Source organism: Rhinopithecus bieti, unplaced genomic scaffold, assembly GCF_001698545.2.
Source record: "Rhinopithecus bieti isolate Rb0 unplaced genomic scaffold, ASM169854v2 scaffold_9981, whole genome shotgun sequence".
Classification (NCBI taxonomy): Eukaryota; Metazoa; Chordata; class Mammalia; order Primates; family Cercopithecidae; genus Rhinopithecus; species Rhinopithecus bieti.
Genome location: NW_016806838.1, coordinates 4,574,522 through 4,591,441, shown reverse-complemented (window position 1 = coordinate 4,591,441; position 16,920 = coordinate 4,574,522). Strand labels below are relative to the sequence as shown.

Sequence of the window (16,920 nt, the reverse complement as noted above, 5' to 3'; positions counted from 1 at the left end):
ATATATATATATATATATGAACTACTTTCACTTACCATTTATACAATTTCAGTGAAAAAGTCTTAACGCTAACAAAGCTTTCAATTATGTCTGCTCCAGGCCTTAGAAGCAGGAGACTATGGTGTAAATGTGAGGCAGAACATTCTGACCGGGGAAGGCTGATGAGCCTGATCCAGAGACTACAGAGCCCATGACTTCCGTTCCACAAATATGTCATCACCATCTTGCTTAGCAGGTGTGGATTTTTACACACATTCTGCTAGTTAATCTTCCTGATAACCAAGTAGATGTGACCACCTCAGGAAACAGTTCAGGAAGGTGAAGTGATCCTCCTAAGGACACACAAGGGCACTCCAGCTCTGGCTGGAGGTTCTCCCACTTGCAGCCCAGCCACCAACGGTTCCCCCAAATCATGTGGAACAATTTGGGGCAGACCCGAGAGCACATTCAGCCCCAAACACTTCTGGAAGCTAACGTGTGTGAACCACTCACCCATCGTGCCCAAAGCCCAGGGACGACATTGAGATCCCACCCTCACAGTTTCACCCCCTCAGAAAATGATTATGCAGAAGAGTAAAGAATATGGCTTCACAGTTCTCAAAGCACTTTTGCATTTTTTTAAATCTCATTTTACTCTCAAAATAAACCTTTTCAGTCAGTAAAACAAAGGTACTGAGAGGACAAGGAAAATGAGGCTCCAAGAGTTAGACTGCTATCCGCGAATAGCCCCAGAGGGTTGGCGTGGGGTTCCTTCCACCATATTATCATAGTCATATTTTTGAAGGAAACTCAGGCCATGCTGTCTGGTAAGGCGAAATGGGAGGTAGGATAAGCAAGTGGGAAAAGAATCTGGTTTTACAGTCACCCAGGTCTGAGTTCCTGAGTCTGAATCCCTGCCCTGCAATTTACTAGCCATACAACCTTGAAAGAGCTTCTGCATCTCTTTGTGCCTCCATTTCCCTACCTGTATAATAAGGAGAAGAATGCCTTCCTCATGCAGTTGCTCTGAGGGTTAAATGGGGTAACAGACCTAAAATGATGGTGTGCATCTGCACTAGGCAGCTGTTATTTATTTGTTTGTTTGTTTGTTTATTTATTTTTGAGACGGAGTCTTACTCTGTCACCCAGGTTCAAGTGTAATGGCATGATCTCGGCTCACTGCAACTTTCACCTCCCAGATTCAAGCGATCCTCCTGCCCCAGTCTCCCGAGCAGTTGGGATTACAGGTGCCCACCACCACACCTGGATAATTTTTGTATTTTTAGTAGAGATGGGGTTTCACCATGTTGGCCAGGCTGGTCTCAAACTCCTGACCTCAAGGGATCTGCCCACCTCGGCCTCCCAAAGTGCTGGGATTACAAGAGTGAGTCACTGTAAGCAGGTGAGCAGCTGCAGCTGTTACTTTTTAAAATGTATCCTGTCCCCCAACATATACAAGGTGAGGTCGCCATGGCCAGAGCACATTGCCTCACCTTCCTAAAGAAAACAATCCCCTGGCCAGGTGCGGTGGCTCACACCTGTAATCCCAGCACTTTGGGAGGCCGAGGCAGGCGGACCACCTGAGGTCAGGAGTTCGAGACCAGCCTGGGCAATATGGCAAAACCCCACCTCTACTAAAAATACAAAAATTAGCCAGGTGCGGTGGTATACACCTGTAGTACCAGCTTCTTGGGAGGCTGAGGCAGGAGAATTGCTTGAATCTGGGACGTGGAGGTTGTAGTGAGCTGAGATTACACCACTGCACTCCAGCCTGGGCAAGAGAGCAAGACTGTGTCAGAAAGAAAAGAAAGAAAGAGAGAAAGAGAAAGAAAGAAAGAAAATAACCCCGTATGCTTTTCCAAATTCTGCCATCCTGGTTAAGGCTAGATTCATCTCAGCTACTTGCCTTTTTAAAACTCTTTCCAAGCTTTTAAATTTAAGCCCCTAAAAGTGTCCTCATAGAAGGAGCAGATATGAATTGAGGAGGACAGAAGGCTGAGACCCCAGGCTCTGTGTTCTGTGCTTCTGTGCAGATTAGATCAGAGGGTTTAGATATGGGGAGGACACAGCATACGGCCTGCCCTGAAGGGAATCACACAGGTAAGCACAGGATGGGAGGAGAGGGGAAGGAGAGCAGCCCACCAACAGAGTGGAGAGTGGAAAGGGAGTGTCACAGAGTACATGGCCAGGGGCCTCAAGGAAGATAAGGGGACAGACACAGAAGTGAAAGTGCCTCTTAGAAACTGAAAAAGAGCAGGCAAGATGGAGAGAGAAATGGCAGGCCGTGCCGTAGAAAGATGGCAATGCTTCTCCTTCAGCATCACTGCCACTTGCCTCTGTGTTTCCAACGCTTTCCTAAGTGGTCTCCTGGCCTGCAGACTCAACCCCTCCAGACTGGACCCCGTTCCCCAACACATACTTCCTAACTCCAAAACCTTCAGTGACTCCCCTACTGCCTGCAGGGTCAGGACTACACTCCCTAACATGACATCGGGTTCTCCCTGCCCAATCCCTGCTCACCTCTCCAGTCTCATCATCTGGCAACTGTCTGTGAGACAGTACGTGCCAGGCCCCAGGATGGGTGCTGAGGACACAATAAATAAGACATGGTATACCCTTAAGAACCTGGAAGTTGGCTGGGCGTGGTGGCTCACGCCTGTAATCCTAGCACTTTGGGAGGCAGAGACGTGGGGCGGATCACCTGAGGTCAGGAGTTTGAAACCAGCCTGGCCAACATGACAAAACCCCGTCTCTACTAAAAATACAAAAATTAGCTGGGCGTGGATTGGGTGGGGAGGGGGCCTGTAGTCCCAGCTACTCGGGAGGCTGAGGCAGGAGAATCACTTGAGCCTGGGAGGCAGAGGTTGCAGTGAGCTGAGATCACACCACTGCACTCCAGCCTGGGCGACAGAGCAATACTCCATCTCATAAATAAATAAATAAATAAACAACCAAGACTCCAAAACAAACAAACAAAGGGACTCTGAGGGCGCCCTGGCCCATTCCGCCATGTGAGGACCCGGTGAGAAGATGACCATCTAAGACCAAATCTGCCCCTGCCTTATTCTTAGACCTCCTGGCCTTCTGAACTGTTAGAAATAAAAGTTTGTTGTCTGAGCCATTCAGTCTATTATATTTTTGTTATAGCAGCCCAAACAAAGACAGAGGGATAAGCCTAGCTGCTCCAGACAGTATGTCCTGTGAACTTCTTCAGAAATTCTGCCTTTTTTCTGGTAGGCATCACTGTGTGTCATATTTCCATGTTAACATGACCGTCCTTCGCTAGACTCTGAGCTCCTCTTATTTGTCCTGGCATCTCCAGCCATTGGGACAATCCTGATATACGGCAGGCACTCAATAAATGCTTGATGAACAAGTTGTCAGCAAAGCCACCCACCGTGGCCTGGCAGGGGATGGGGGCAGGGCACTCATCTCTTCTAACAAGGCTATGAGACCCTTGACCTTTCTTAGAATAACAGCTCACTCCAGGAACTCAGGAAAGATTCTCTTAAAGATCCTGGGCCCTCTACCCGTAGCTGTCAACGGCAGGCCTCACTGGCAGCTCTAGATATTTTGCTGAGGTTCTTAGAGTCTAGAGGTCTGTACATAGCAAGCATACAGTGACTAGGCAATTTCTAAAGGCAGCATAGTCTGAGGATCAGGAGCCAGTCTTTGGAGAGGGTCCTGACTTTGGATACCAGCTCTGCCACACAGCACCTGTCCTTAAACAAGTTGCTGAAAACCCCCGAGCCTCAGTTTCCTCAAGTGTAAAGTGGGTATCACATCTGCTTCTTGCAACTGTAGGAGAATGAAATGACTAAAATATCCACACAAGGCCAGGCACATAGTAAGCTTTCTATATACAGCAGTTACTACTACTAAAGTGATCTGGAGCCCTAATTCTGATACCCCGCGGCCTATGCAAATTCCTGAGCCCCTAAATAGGCTCTTTTTGGTGTGCTCTGGGAGGCAAAAGACATCCAATCTCTGACTCACAATATGTTGCCAAAATTCTCCTCGAATTCCCAAGAGAAAACGTATTTTAATTCACTCTGACTTTAAAAATTAAACAGTTCTTACAGCATTTTGGGGTGGCAGGGGTGAGGAAGAAGACCACAAAATCCAACAAGCAGCTTTTAAAAGGTTACGAACTGATTGGAGAAAGAAAGGAGAAGGCAGCTGGAGGGGGTGAGAAGGGGGGATGGAGACAATCCCCTGAGTTTCTGCTATTATTGAATACCCCAACTCTCAAAGTAGCCTGGCTGCCCCCTCCTCCACGTGGGCTAAGCTCTGTTAATGAGAAAGCCGAGCTCTGCCTACATTACCACAATAATGATTTCCCGGTTGCATTTTTACATGCCTGCCGCTTTATCATAGCAGAAGTAGACATATATTTTCAATAAATCCCTTCTCTCCTTTCCCCTCCCCAACTCGAGCTCTCCCAGTAAATGCTGTTCCCTCTGCACCCTCCCCCAACGCAATCCCAACCCTGGAGCACAATGAGTTCCACTAATCAAAACAGAAAGAAAAGAAAATGGAAAATCACAGCTGCTGAAAACAGCATTTGCTACAAGTCAAAGCCCTCTACATTTTTTTCTGCACACAGCATTTACTTCTTCAAGGACACATCACCCCGCCTCTATCAGAAATCTTACGTAGAGTTGCTCAAAGGGGAAGGAGGAGGGGGTGGGTGAAGAAATCTAATATTCAGTCTCTTTCCTATTTTGACTAAGCCAGCACAGACAGAAATATAGATAAGGCCTTGAATAACTGATTTAACAAAATGTCACTTATTAAAAGGAATGGGGGATGGGACGGCATTTGCATTCGAGAGCTCAGTTAAACCACCCCAGCTAAAGGCTGCAAGGCCAAGGCAAGGCAAGGAGGAAGAAAATATTTCTCAGGTCTGGTCTTCTTCAGTGGCTGCAAGGACTGGGCCTGGTAGCAGAGAAGCCTGGATTTCTCCTTCCATCAAGAAGCAATGGGGAGAAAACCAGAGGTTTAAAACACACACACACACACACACACACACACACACACACACACACACACACAAAACCAAAACCCAGCTGACTGTTAAGTAAGCGTTTTTACAGCGCTAACTAGTATCAGGCTCTGTGCTAGAGGCTGGGGGGTACAGAAATGAGTGATGACCCAGTTCTGCCTTCCCCAAGCTCCCAGTCCGGAGAGGTGAAAGACACGTCCCACCGTAAGCATGACAGCAGCAGCCTTATAAACCAAGGGCAGCAGGAGCCCAGGAATGGCCCCTTCTAGCCCACCCACTGCCCTGGCCAGGCCCAGGCACACAGAGCCATCAAGAAAGACTTAAGGAATGAGAGTTTGCGAGGTTTGAATTCCATACTGCCTTCTAAAGAAGCTCAGACTCTTCAAAAGGAAAGAGGCCCCTAAATGTCCTTACCTACTGTGGCTCCCCCTGAAAACCCCTCAACTCGCATGTATTCACCCAATTAACAAAGAAAAGCGAACTCAAGCCCCAATACTTCAGAATCAGCCTCATTACTGTGTCCTTCAGTTGAATTTAAGGGAGCTTGGTATCTCCTATTGTAATGACAACAGAGGGAACTCAAACGACACTCCTATTAAAACTCTTTGGGCATCAACTCCAGCTTTTTCTCTTTTCCTTTAAGAAAAAAAACTTTCAAAGGAGTTAGATTGGGGGCAGTTTCCCAAAGACTAAGAGAGGCCCTAGGAGCAGCCTCCATAATGACAAAGACCCCTGGGGCCCTCAGGAAGGATTCTTTCTGAGGGAGCAAGCTGTCCAGGGCCCTGTTATCTCCAAAGTCAGAGCCCAGGGGCTAGAGGCCACACCATCTAGAAATGACCACTAGACCACCCAGATCCCTCTGGTGAGGGGCCCCACAGAAGGGACAGAGCTGACAGTAGGAGACTGATGGCAAATAGCTGCCCCATGTGTTAAAGTCAAGTCTTGGCCCTCATTATAAGGCAGCCTTAAAGCTTTGTGCTCCAGAATAATGGAGGCAGACAATTTAAGTTTTCAAAAATGTCATGCCAAAAACATGTTTAAATCATCTGAGTATTTCCAAAAGCTCATTGGAGTTGTAACCCCAAAACACCCAGATGATCTTCCTGGTTTCCACAATCTTTTACATATATTTTGTACCACATTCTTCTACTTAATACTGTATAGCATTATCTATTTCAGAGTGCACAAAATTTGGACACCATTCAAATTGTGGCGTTAAATCAGGGCTTGGGATGCTGGCTGAACAGGTGACTCTTAGTTGATCATTTATTTTTACTTTTCAATTTTACTTCTCGAGCCTCAGTTTCCTCAGCTGCAAAATGAGGATATCTACCTTCTCTGGTTGTTGCAGGACACGAATAAGACATGTCAAAGAGGCTTTAGAACTATAAAATGCGAGTTATTTCAGTGATGGCCTCCATTTCCTCTCTCTCTGATTTTTCGTTGATTTCTTCCTTCTCTCTATGAAACTAAATTGGTATCAGTTCTACTGCTTTTCAAAATCAACAACACATATTTATTATACAAATACAGGAAGAAGCCCCATTATCCACGGGTGTAGCAAAATCTCAATAATTGCTAAATCTAGGTGATGAGTAGAAGGGAGTTCATTATACTAGTCCTTCTGCTTTTGTGTATGTTTAAAGTTTTTTCATAATAAAGATAATTTTTAAATAAATAAATAAAACTTCACCTTCTTAGGCAGAGGCCAGAAGCCCGATTAGTGAAAAGCACTGTATATCTTTTTAAAATGAGAATTGACTTTCCAGCATACACAGTAAGACCAAGGGCTAATGACTGCTTTTAGGTAGATTCAGCTTTATAGCACAATCCTTATTTGCAAAACAAACACTGAATGCAAATGAAGACGGCCAAGACTGCAGAACCTCAGTTGGGTTTCTTGGGAGTAGGTTCAAGGTTCCCCTGCACCCAGTTCACATGATTCTTTGCAGAGCAAACCAAGTTTATTTGGCCCTTTGGGTAAGCAGGTCCCAGATTCTGAATATGGAATCAGAATTTGAACCTATATAGACTGGCACTGCACGGCCAGCATTTCTGAGGCCAGCCTTCCGACAAGAAGAGCAGTTTCGCTAAAGGGATCACAGAGAACTTGAAAACCCCAAATAGAAGGCAGTTACATGTAGGGAACAACAGTGGGAGTGGACAAGGGAAATGTTTCGCTAGCTGTCAGATTTTCTATCTGAAAAGGAGACCTGGCTGAAGATCAAGCCGCCTTGCTGCTGCCTGTGTTCTATGCCTCTTACCGTTGACATCGCACTTTCCATACCTGATCTGATTCCCCCTCACAACTTGAAGAGGAAAGGTGAAGATGGTACCAATCCTCTTTTTACAGATACAGAGAGGCTCAGAGGTCAACTCATTCAGAGCCTTGGTGTAGAGCTGGATCTCAATCCAGATCTGACTCTCTACTCTTTCACCCACCTCCCTTGCAGACCACCCCACAGCTGGGAGCCACCGAGGTTGGCAGTCCATGGGATATTTTTTGTAAAAGACAACCTAAATAAGAGGCAGCCTTTGCCTTTTTTTTTTTTTCTTTTGAGCTTCTTGCTCAAAACCTATGACAGTACCCACCAACTCTGAACAGGGCTGAAAATCACAGAAGTCTTTTTTCTAATCATAGTTTTCAAAGAAATTTAATGTGAGGCCCTAATTATTTTAACTGAAGACTCTTTTCTCCAAGCTAAAGAATTCACTCTTTCCTCTGTGCTGCTCAGTAACGCAGTCAAATGTTCAGAAAAATGCAGTACCATTTCTGATGCAGTCTTAACCCTTGAGTCTCTGGCTGGTGTTAAGTCCTAAGCCCAAACTCCTTCCCAGGGACAGGGCAGCCTCTGCCTGGGGAGGCAGAACATCTCGGCCCTCCACACAGTCCCCTGCCTGCCCACTCCTTAGCATCTGCCCCCTTATCAGTTTTTCTCCCCTGTCATGATGGAGCAAGTCCCTGAAGTATCCCCACCCCCTTACAAAGGCCAGATCTTCCCCTCAGACCTTCTCACGGGCTTTTTGCTCAACTGACCCAACTCGTTTCTCTTGATCAATCACTCCCACTCCACTGATCTTTCCCATCAGCACACAAATTACCAACCCTTCCAAAAAACCTCTTTCCCTTGTGCACATCCTTCCAGCTCCCACTCCATTTCTCTGCTCCTCGCCTTTCATCAAATTTTGCCAAAGAGTTGACTACACATGCTGTCCGCAGCTCCTCACTCATGATCCCGTCCCAACCCTCTCCAATCGTGGTCCTAGCCAATCCTTCACTCCACTGAAACTGTTCTTCACAAGTCACAGACAGATTCCATTGTGCCAAATCCAGAGCCTGGTGCAGTGGCTCACGCTTGTAATCCAGCACTTGGGGAGGCCAAGGCGGGTGGATCACCTGAGGTCAGGAGTTTGAGACTAGCCTGGCCAACATGGTGAAACACCATCTCTACTAAAAATATAAAAACCAGCCAGGCGTGGTGACGCATGCCTGTAGTCCCAGCTACTCAGGAGGCTGAGGCAAGAGAAGCTTAACTTGAAACCGGGAGGCAGGAGGTTGCACAGTGAAGGCTGAGATTTGCACCATTGCCACTCCGCCCTGGACAAAACAGAGTAAGACTCCATCTCAAAAAAAAAAAAAAAAAAAAAAAAAAAACCAACTGAAAACCAATCCGAATGGTGTATTTTCTGGCCTTGTCAGCCTCATGAAACACTACACACACACACACACACACACACGCACGCACACACAGCACACACCCCCTTCACACTGCCTGTCCTTCTCTCTCTACGGGCTCCTTAGTGCATTCTGTCCACTCTCCTGCATTTAAACGCTCTCTCCATGCTGATGGCTCCCACATTTTTATCTCGGGCTAGGTGGTAGATCAGATTACCCTACTTAACATCTCCACTTTGAGTCTATTAGGCACCTCAAACTTAGTGGTGCCCCAACAAAAATATCTTGATTCTGCCCACCTCCTTCTCCCAATCTTTCTTCGTATCAGCGAACAGCAGCACCATCTACTCAGCTGCACAAGTCAGAAACCTCGGAGTTCTTGATACTTCTCCCCACCCCACAACAGCCCTGCCCATTCTACTCCTAATGAGCATCTCACACCCACCCACTCCTCTCCATGCACCTCCTTCACCTCCTCCTCAACCTGCCTCTTTACTGTGCTCCACCTGCCTCTTTACTGTGCTCTGCCTTTCTCTGCTTTCTTCTCCACCAATGCAATCTTCTTTAACATGAGTTAGGGGCTGTTGCTTCCTACTGTAAACTTTCTTTTGTTTGTTTGGTTTTTTGTTGTTGTTGTTTTTGAGATGAAGTCTCGTTCTGTCACCCAGGCTGGAGTGCAGTGGCGTGATCTCCACTCACTGCAACCTCTGCCTCCTGGGCTCAAGTGATTCTCCTGCCTCAGCCTCCCAAGTAGCTGGGATCACAGGCGCCCGCCACCACACAGTCTAATTTTTGTATTTTTAGTAAAGACAGGGTTTCACCATGTTGGCCAGGCTGGTCTGGAACTCCTGACCTCAGGCTATCTGCCCCCCTCGGCCTCCCAAAGTGCTAGGATTACAGGTGTGAGCCACCGTGCCCAACCCCACTCCAAACTTTCGGTGGCTTCCCACTACACTTCAAATGAAATGTAAACCTTTTCAAAGCCCAGAGAGTCCCGCACAATCATCTCATGCCACCCTCTCTCCTTCATCCTTGACCACCTGTGCCTCTTTGAGTTCTCCTCAAAACCAAAGTCCTTCTGCACAGGCTCTCCTCTGCTTCATGTGCTGTCTCCCCCCACCCCCAAACCTCAGAGAGGCCTTTCCAGGCTACTCTAATGAAATCCATCCAAGTCACTGGACCAGTGGTTTCATCAGAGCACTGATCACAACTGGCAAGCTGTATTTCGTTATATGGCTGCCTCTGGACTGTAAGTGAGGTGGTAAGGGTAGGGGTATGGGTAGAAGGAGATGATTATGTCTCTTTTAATTATCAGTATATTTCTGGAGCTTTAACACAGTGCCTGGTAAATAGTAAGTCCTCAATAAGAAGCTGCCGCATGTATGAAAGAAACCAGGGCTGCTTATGGCATTAAAAACACCTTGTTCCATGGCCACATGTGGTGCCTCACGCCTGTCATCCCAGCACTTTGGGAGGCCAAGGTGGGTGGATCACTTGAGGCTAGGAGTTCAAGACAGCCTGGCCAACATGGTGAAACCCTGTCTCTACTAAAATAAAATAAAAAATAGCTGGGCATGGTGGTGCACGCCTGTAATCCCAGCTACCTGGGAGGCTGAGGCAGGAGGTTCACTTGGACCCGAGAGGCAGAGGTTGCAGTGAGCTGAGATTGAGGCACTGCACTCCAGCCTGAGTGAGAGTGAGACGCTGTCTCAAACAAACAAACAAACGAATGAATGAATAAAACCCTCGTTCTTTGAGCCCAGAGTTATCACTGTTATTTAGGCACATGGGTTCTTTGTCCCCTTCCTGCTCTATCAAACATTTAAAAAGAAATGTTTATGTTGCTAAACCAACACCCCAACAGCTCAGCATATGCTACCCCATGCCAACTCATTGTCTTCCATAACGAAAAACCAAGAATCATCTGTTTCTTCAGTAAACCAAATTACTACAAGCAGCTACTCTGAGAATTTAAAATTCTTAGAAAATACCACAGAGGCTTTTTGTTGTGTGCTTTCTTTAGCCCAGAAGAAAAGATTTATTAAGAGAGCCCTGAGGTCAAACTCATGTTACTGAGACTATACTATTCCCTAAAAATGCCCACAGCACCCTTGTGGCAACACACGCCAGTAACTAGAATCCAGTTGTTCTTGTCCTCCTCTCTCCACAAAAGAAATCAACTATATGTTAGTTCTCCTTTATTTTATTGGTTTCCCTCCAACATGCAAATTCAGAAATACCGTTAATCCACAAGATCCCAGATGATTTTAATCCTCCCTCCTCCCTCAGCCACACAGTTTTATGAGGTCAGAAATAAAATAAGCTGAATTCAACTGCCTTTAGAGTAGGACCACGAGCACCCACTTATACCACCTGGGTATGAGCCACTTGCCTAGATCCTTACTTTTCTTTTTTTGTTGTTTGTTTTTGTTTTTTTGAGACAGAGTCTCACTCTGTCACCCAGGCTGGAGTGCAATGGCGTGATCTCGGCTCACTGCAACCTCTGCCTCCCACGTTCAAGCGCTTCTCATGCCTCAGTCTCCCAAGTGGCTGGGATTACAGATACCCACCATCATGCCCGGCTAATTTTTGCATTTTTGTACAGACAGGGTTTCACCATGTTGGCCAGGTGATCCGCCTGCCTCGGCCTCCCAAAGTGCTGGGATTACAGGCATGAGCCACCACGCCCAGCCCTAAATCCTTACTTTCCATGTCAATGTCCAAAATCAATAAAAACATCAAGAGCTTCTCCCAAAAATGCCCACAGTGAAATACAGAGAATCCTGGTGATAAAAAATGATACTATATCATTATTATGAACCTTATCACAAATATTCAGCCAAATCCCAATTACCCACAGAAAGCAGGCAAAGGCACACTGGGCTTTCTGGTCTCCCGCTTATCCCCAAAGCTACCTCCTCCTGCTGCCTGGGAGTAAGAACTCAGTTAACCTTAGACTTGACCTTAGACAAGTTAACCAGCTGGCTGGAGAAGACACTTCTAAGATGAACAGAAATTATTTTTGGTGCCAAGGATATATACATGCTCTACTCTCTGTTAGTGCACAGAATTGGGATTTTTTTTTGTACAAGACACTGGCATTGTTTTTTTTTTGACTGGCATTGTCAAAAATACTTTATTCATAACTATTTCCTTATGTTTGATGGTCAAGATTACCAGGCCACTCAAGAGTCCTTTCTGGAATACCAAGGATCAAATCCACTTTCTCCATGAAAAGACAAAAACAGAAGTTAGTCAGCTCACCCAAGTCCATGAAGCAATTGGCCGTTGGCTCAGGAAGAGACTGTCAAGACCTCTGGAGACCTCGCTTACAAGACACAGAATTTCAGAGCCGGAAGGGAACTCACGGATCAAACCACGCACTTTTAAGATAAAAAATCCAAAGCCCAGAAATGGCTAGAAATTGGTACTTTCCCCACCTTTCTTTCCAGTGATGTTTCCCCAGTCTTGAGCAGCAAACCACGTTTAAGTTCTTTGTCACTTTACAAATACTGTAAACTTGAGCCAACTATTGAACACACGACAATTTTAACACTTCCTGGCTAATCAACTTCAAGGAGAATCCTTACATTTGCCAAAAAACAAAAAACAAACAAAAAAACCCGCTTTCGGTTATTATGACCAACCCACCCATTAAAGGAGGAGAAAAAGAAAATTATAAACAAGCTTTATTTTTTTGTGACCACACATGTTATTATATAAGCAGCAAAAAACACTGTAGTCTATCTCCTCTTTTATACTTTAAGTTCCTAACTCAACAAAAACCACAGGCCCAAGCCGGTTAAAGGAGGCAAAACTGAGTACTTTCCACACAGTTCATAGAACAACTGTTTTCACAGCAAGCTCACATAAATGCTATGTGATAATAACACATGCCTGCTATGTGGAAGCCTGCTTACCAAGCTGTGAAAAGACCCATGTTTACTATGGAACCTGCAAAATTAATCTTCTCATACAGCAGAAGGGAAACGCTCTTTTTGGGATGTCAAGCTGGCTTCTAAACAATCCTTTGGCGAAAACGGACATGCCTAAAAGGGCGGAGCCCAGAGAGGTGTGTCACTCTGGGTATCAATTCCTATAAATCAGATCCTGACAATCACCACAATATTTTAAAAAGAATGAATTATGATTCATGGGCCTTCAAACCTTTATTACCACAAGAACATTCTCTGTAGAAGAGAAAAAAAAAAAAACCTACTGTGACTTGACTAATGGCCAAAGCAAGACAATAAAATAAATCTCATAAATATAAGGAAAAAAACCTGAATGACTGCTCTTGGCTCTGAGGCTAGGCATGTAAATAATTCCACCCTGGAATGAACATACATAAAGATTTTGTTTACCCTCCCAGCAAATACAACAACCAGACTCAGATTTTCATCAGGTAAAAATAATAGCTAATTTGTTTAACTAATGCCTAGTTAGGAACATTTGATAAGCAGCAATAATATTTAATTCCCAACTAACTCAACTCTCAAACTGCCAAGTATCAACCCTCAATCTGGAAATCTGACTACAGTTAGGAAAGAAAAAAAGCACTCTCCATCAGCAATGTGTAGTGAGTTTTTAAAAACCCATTTTTCTCGACCCTGCTAGAACAGAGCCTGTCTACAGAATTGCAGAAAGCTTAACCAACCTTAGTTAACCCCACTGCCTAGTGGCTACTCCCTAACCCTACTAAACGTCTCTGGGTTGGACCTCAGATGCTAAAATTATCCTAGCAAAGTTAAAACTCCCAGCATCATCAAGGTAGCTGACAGCCAAGACCTACAACTCTTCTGCAGACACCAGTAGGCTGAGGACCAAGAAAACAGAGGCAAGGAGAGGCAAAGGCTGATGGTTAACTAGTTAAGCGCTGAGGACTCCTGCTGTTATCCTCTCCAGTCAGTGAGCATCAACACCACACTTCCTATAGCCAAACTCCTTTCTTAAAAGGGTCAGTGATGCAGAAGGTGGGTGCTAACTGGGACAACTTAAAACTCCCCTTCTTAAAGCTCTCCTCCGTGACCTGCTGAAAAGTGCACCTGGACCGGTTTTCGGGAGACATTTTTTAATGAACTCTTTAGCCACTCCCGGGCAGTCATTCCTAAGCACGACTTCCACGCACTTCACAAGACAGCCCAGGCCACGCTGACTTGAAGACACCCCCTTCAGCACGGGCAGCTGCCAAAGCTGCCTCTAGTCTGGGGAAGAGTTTCCACAAAGCTGGCTCTAACAGGCCGGTAGAAGGCATACGGAGGAACCAGAAAGCGTTTTCTTGTAAGCTAAGGATGGCAGGCGCACATGCTCCAGTCCAGTGCTGGCCAGAGGCTGCCTGCCAGGTGCTCTCGGCCTCCGTCGGTGAATGAGTGGTTTGGTTTGGTTTTTAATATCTGTTTCTTAAGACCACCGGCAGTAACTTCCCAGTCTCCCAAACTGAAGTTGGGGAGTGAAGGAACAGGTTTACCCCCTTACACACTGCTCCCATCTGGGTGGCCACACTAACTTCTGGGGAGTACCCAGCCCCCACAGAGCCCGCAGGCGCGTATACATACACATATGCATCATGTCAAAAACCCCAAAAGGCAGAGTCCTGCGGTTTCTGAGCTGGAGAATGAAGCCTTTATAACATCACAACCTCAAATGCAAGCCCACCATCACTACCTTTAAGCCAGGGTTGCCAGTTATAGCGCCCATCTCATCCCTCCCCCTTTGCTGGGATGCTGTGCAGCCCAGAGAGGGTAGAGGAAAGAAGGGAGAAGGCCCTGCTTGCATAGTGAAAGTAAAGGGGGGGAGACTTCTCCTTCTCTGTCTCCCCACTCTTCCCTCCCCACTCCGCCCCACCCCCGTCTTCTCGAGGAGCATCCCCAAACTAATTTTTAAAAAAATGAAACTTAATAAGCTTCTAGCCTACCTTGGCTGTTTCTGCAACAAGTGCATGGGCAATCCGACGAGAAGACCAGTCTCCGCTTGGGGGGTGAGATGGGGGGCGAGCAGAGCTGATGGAGTAATTTCAATATTAATTTATGTCAGCCGCCTTCTCTCAGCGCTACTCACTTACAGTACTGCCTTCAGCCTGTAAACAAATATCGCTCCGCCAGGAAACATACTCCCCAGATGCAAGCCCCTCTCCCCGGCAGGGAACCTGGCCCCTCGCCCCACCGCAAGAGTGTGCTCCCCCACCCGGGGTAGGAAGCTTTGGGTTTCCAAAGCACCAACCCACCACCTCCTCCACCACCCCAGCAAGAAACTTACTCGGTCCGTCTACGCCTCCACCCTCCCTTCAGGAAATCTACTCTCCATATGCATTCAGCCTCCCCGCAGGAAATCTGCTCCCCCCTCCCCCCTTCTATATACATGCACCCCTCCCTCTCCTCCTCCCCTTGCGCCCTCCCCGGCCAGAAACTTACTAGTGAGCAAGCGTGCAGGCTCTCCTGATGCTGGAAACTTACTCCCAGATATAGCGCCCGCCAGCCCCCTTTCCCAGCCCTGTTCCCCTTCCTGCCCTCCGCCGCAAGCAACTCCAAACTCTCCGCATCCAGCCGTTCTCCCTCCCCGGTGGAAATTTGCAGCGCCGGGTTGCGCGCGTGCATCCACCCTCCCCTTCAGGAAACTTACTCCCCATCTGCATGCACCGCCTCTCAGCCATCGCTTAGAGGGAAGGGGGTGTGCTGGGGAGACAGAAATACATATGTATCTCTCGCCCCTCCCCCGGCCGCAGCCCACTCGGGGCCGAGCCGCTGTAACCTGGCCTTACCTTTGCATTGCTCCCCATCCTCGCCCCCTCCCTTAACCCTCCTTATCCGCTCCCCAGTACCCCCCTTTCTTCACCCATTACCCACCCCTAGCAACCGTTCCCAAGCTCCTCTCGGCCTTTTTTTTTTTTTTTAAATCCAGGATGCAAATTCCTCCTCTGTCAGCAAATCGACTGTCAAATTATTTTCTTGCAAAAGGAGAAAGGCGGGGTGGGGGGGAGCAGGAGCAAAAAGGGGGGAGGGCGGGGGAAGGGAGGGGACCGAAGGAGTGGGAGAGATATCCCTCCGCAGAGCTGGGTCTGGCCGCCGGGCGGGGAAGCAGGAAGTAAGGTCTGTCCAGCGCCGCGGCCGGCTGGTCCTCCGCCGCGGCCCCCGCCCGCGTCCCCTTTCCCCCTGGGCGCAGCGCTCCGGCGGGCGCGGGCCGCCCGGCGCATTGTTCGCAGCCTTCACGGCGGTGCGCTGCTGACTTTATTTGTGCGCTTTGCGTGTGCGTGAGGTTGCACCTTTTGTAGGCTGGCGAGTCTCTGGACGAGGATGGGACGGGGAACACGGGCCCGGTTGCGGCCCTGCGCGAGCGGGACCTGTCAGCCCCGAGGTGCAGCGGACTTTCCGGCGTGGCCGGAAAATCGAGGCCGGGGAGAAGGCAGCGTGGCCGGGAAGCTGCCGCCTTAAACCCAGACCAGTGCAGGATTGCTTCCTGCGTAGCCGTCCCGGTTATTGTAACGCGCTTTGCAAGCTAACGACTGGGGTTTGGGAGGGGGGTTGTTTATTTTTCTAAGGGTCTGCAAAGATGCCGAGGTCGAGGCGGGCTGCGAGGAGACGGTCCGCGCCTACCCCCACCGCACCCTGGCCTCGGTGGGGCTGGGAGAGGGCTGGGGCTCCGGAGAAGGGGCTGGAGGTTCGCGAAGCGCGCGTCTCCATCCCTCCGCCCCGATGGGGGCGGGGAAGGGGTGCAGTAGACCGCGCTGGAAGAGCAGCTCTCTGGGGAGGGGTCTCCATCGCCGCGGCGGGCGCAGCAGGCCGGGGAGGGAGGTTGCCTAGGAGAGGGGCCGGGCGGCGGAGGGGAGGAGAGGGGGCGCGGGTGCCGCCGACGCCGCCGCCGCCGCGCGCGCTCGCCCCTCCTCGCGCGCCATGACTGTGGAACGTGGTGCCGGGGAGGAGGGAAGGCCGCCGGGGGCCGCCCGGGGCTGCTCAGCATTGGTGCGGAAACCCGAGCCCGGAGTCGCTCCGTCGCTCTGTCTCCTCCTCCTCCTCTGCGGGGGAAACCGCTGCACCCAAACCGGGAGCAGCTGCGAGCAGGGGGCAGGGCGCGGGCTGAAAGGCGAGCCAAAGGTTCAAACCTCGGCGGTGCGGGCGGGGGCGGAGGGTAACATCAGGACTGCCCCCAGGTCCCGCGAAGGCGTGGCAGTGGTCGGCCCAGGTGCCAGGGAACCTGACCTGATATCCCTGCATTTCCAAGCTGCTTTCCTGGTCAGAGGAAACGTGAACCAAAGGTAGTTCAACTA

At 48.5% G+C, this 16,920-nt stretch overlaps 1 protein-coding gene across 12 annotated transcripts in view; it reads right to left on the bottom strand.

The window, feature by feature from the left end:
- The window catches only part of TRERF1 (transcriptional regulating factor 1), a 241,152-nt gene extending 225,527 nt beyond the window's left edge, over positions 1-15,625 (bottom strand). For 5 of the 12 annotated variants that reach the window (XM_017878227.1, XM_017878235.1, XM_017878238.1 and 2 more), the window contains exons 1-2: positions 15,071-15,524; positions 14,575-14,659 (exon numbers count right to left, since the gene is read on the bottom strand). The gene's annotated coding sequence lies outside the window, so the exon portion shown is untranslated. Of the gene's footprint in view, positions 1-14,574; positions 14,737-14,915; positions 14,990-15,070 lie in introns of those variants that run through there. The other 7 variants (XM_017878225.1, XM_017878229.1, XM_017878236.1 and 4 more) reach the window with 7 other exon arrangements.
- Positions 15,626-16,920: the final 1,295 nt, after the last annotated feature.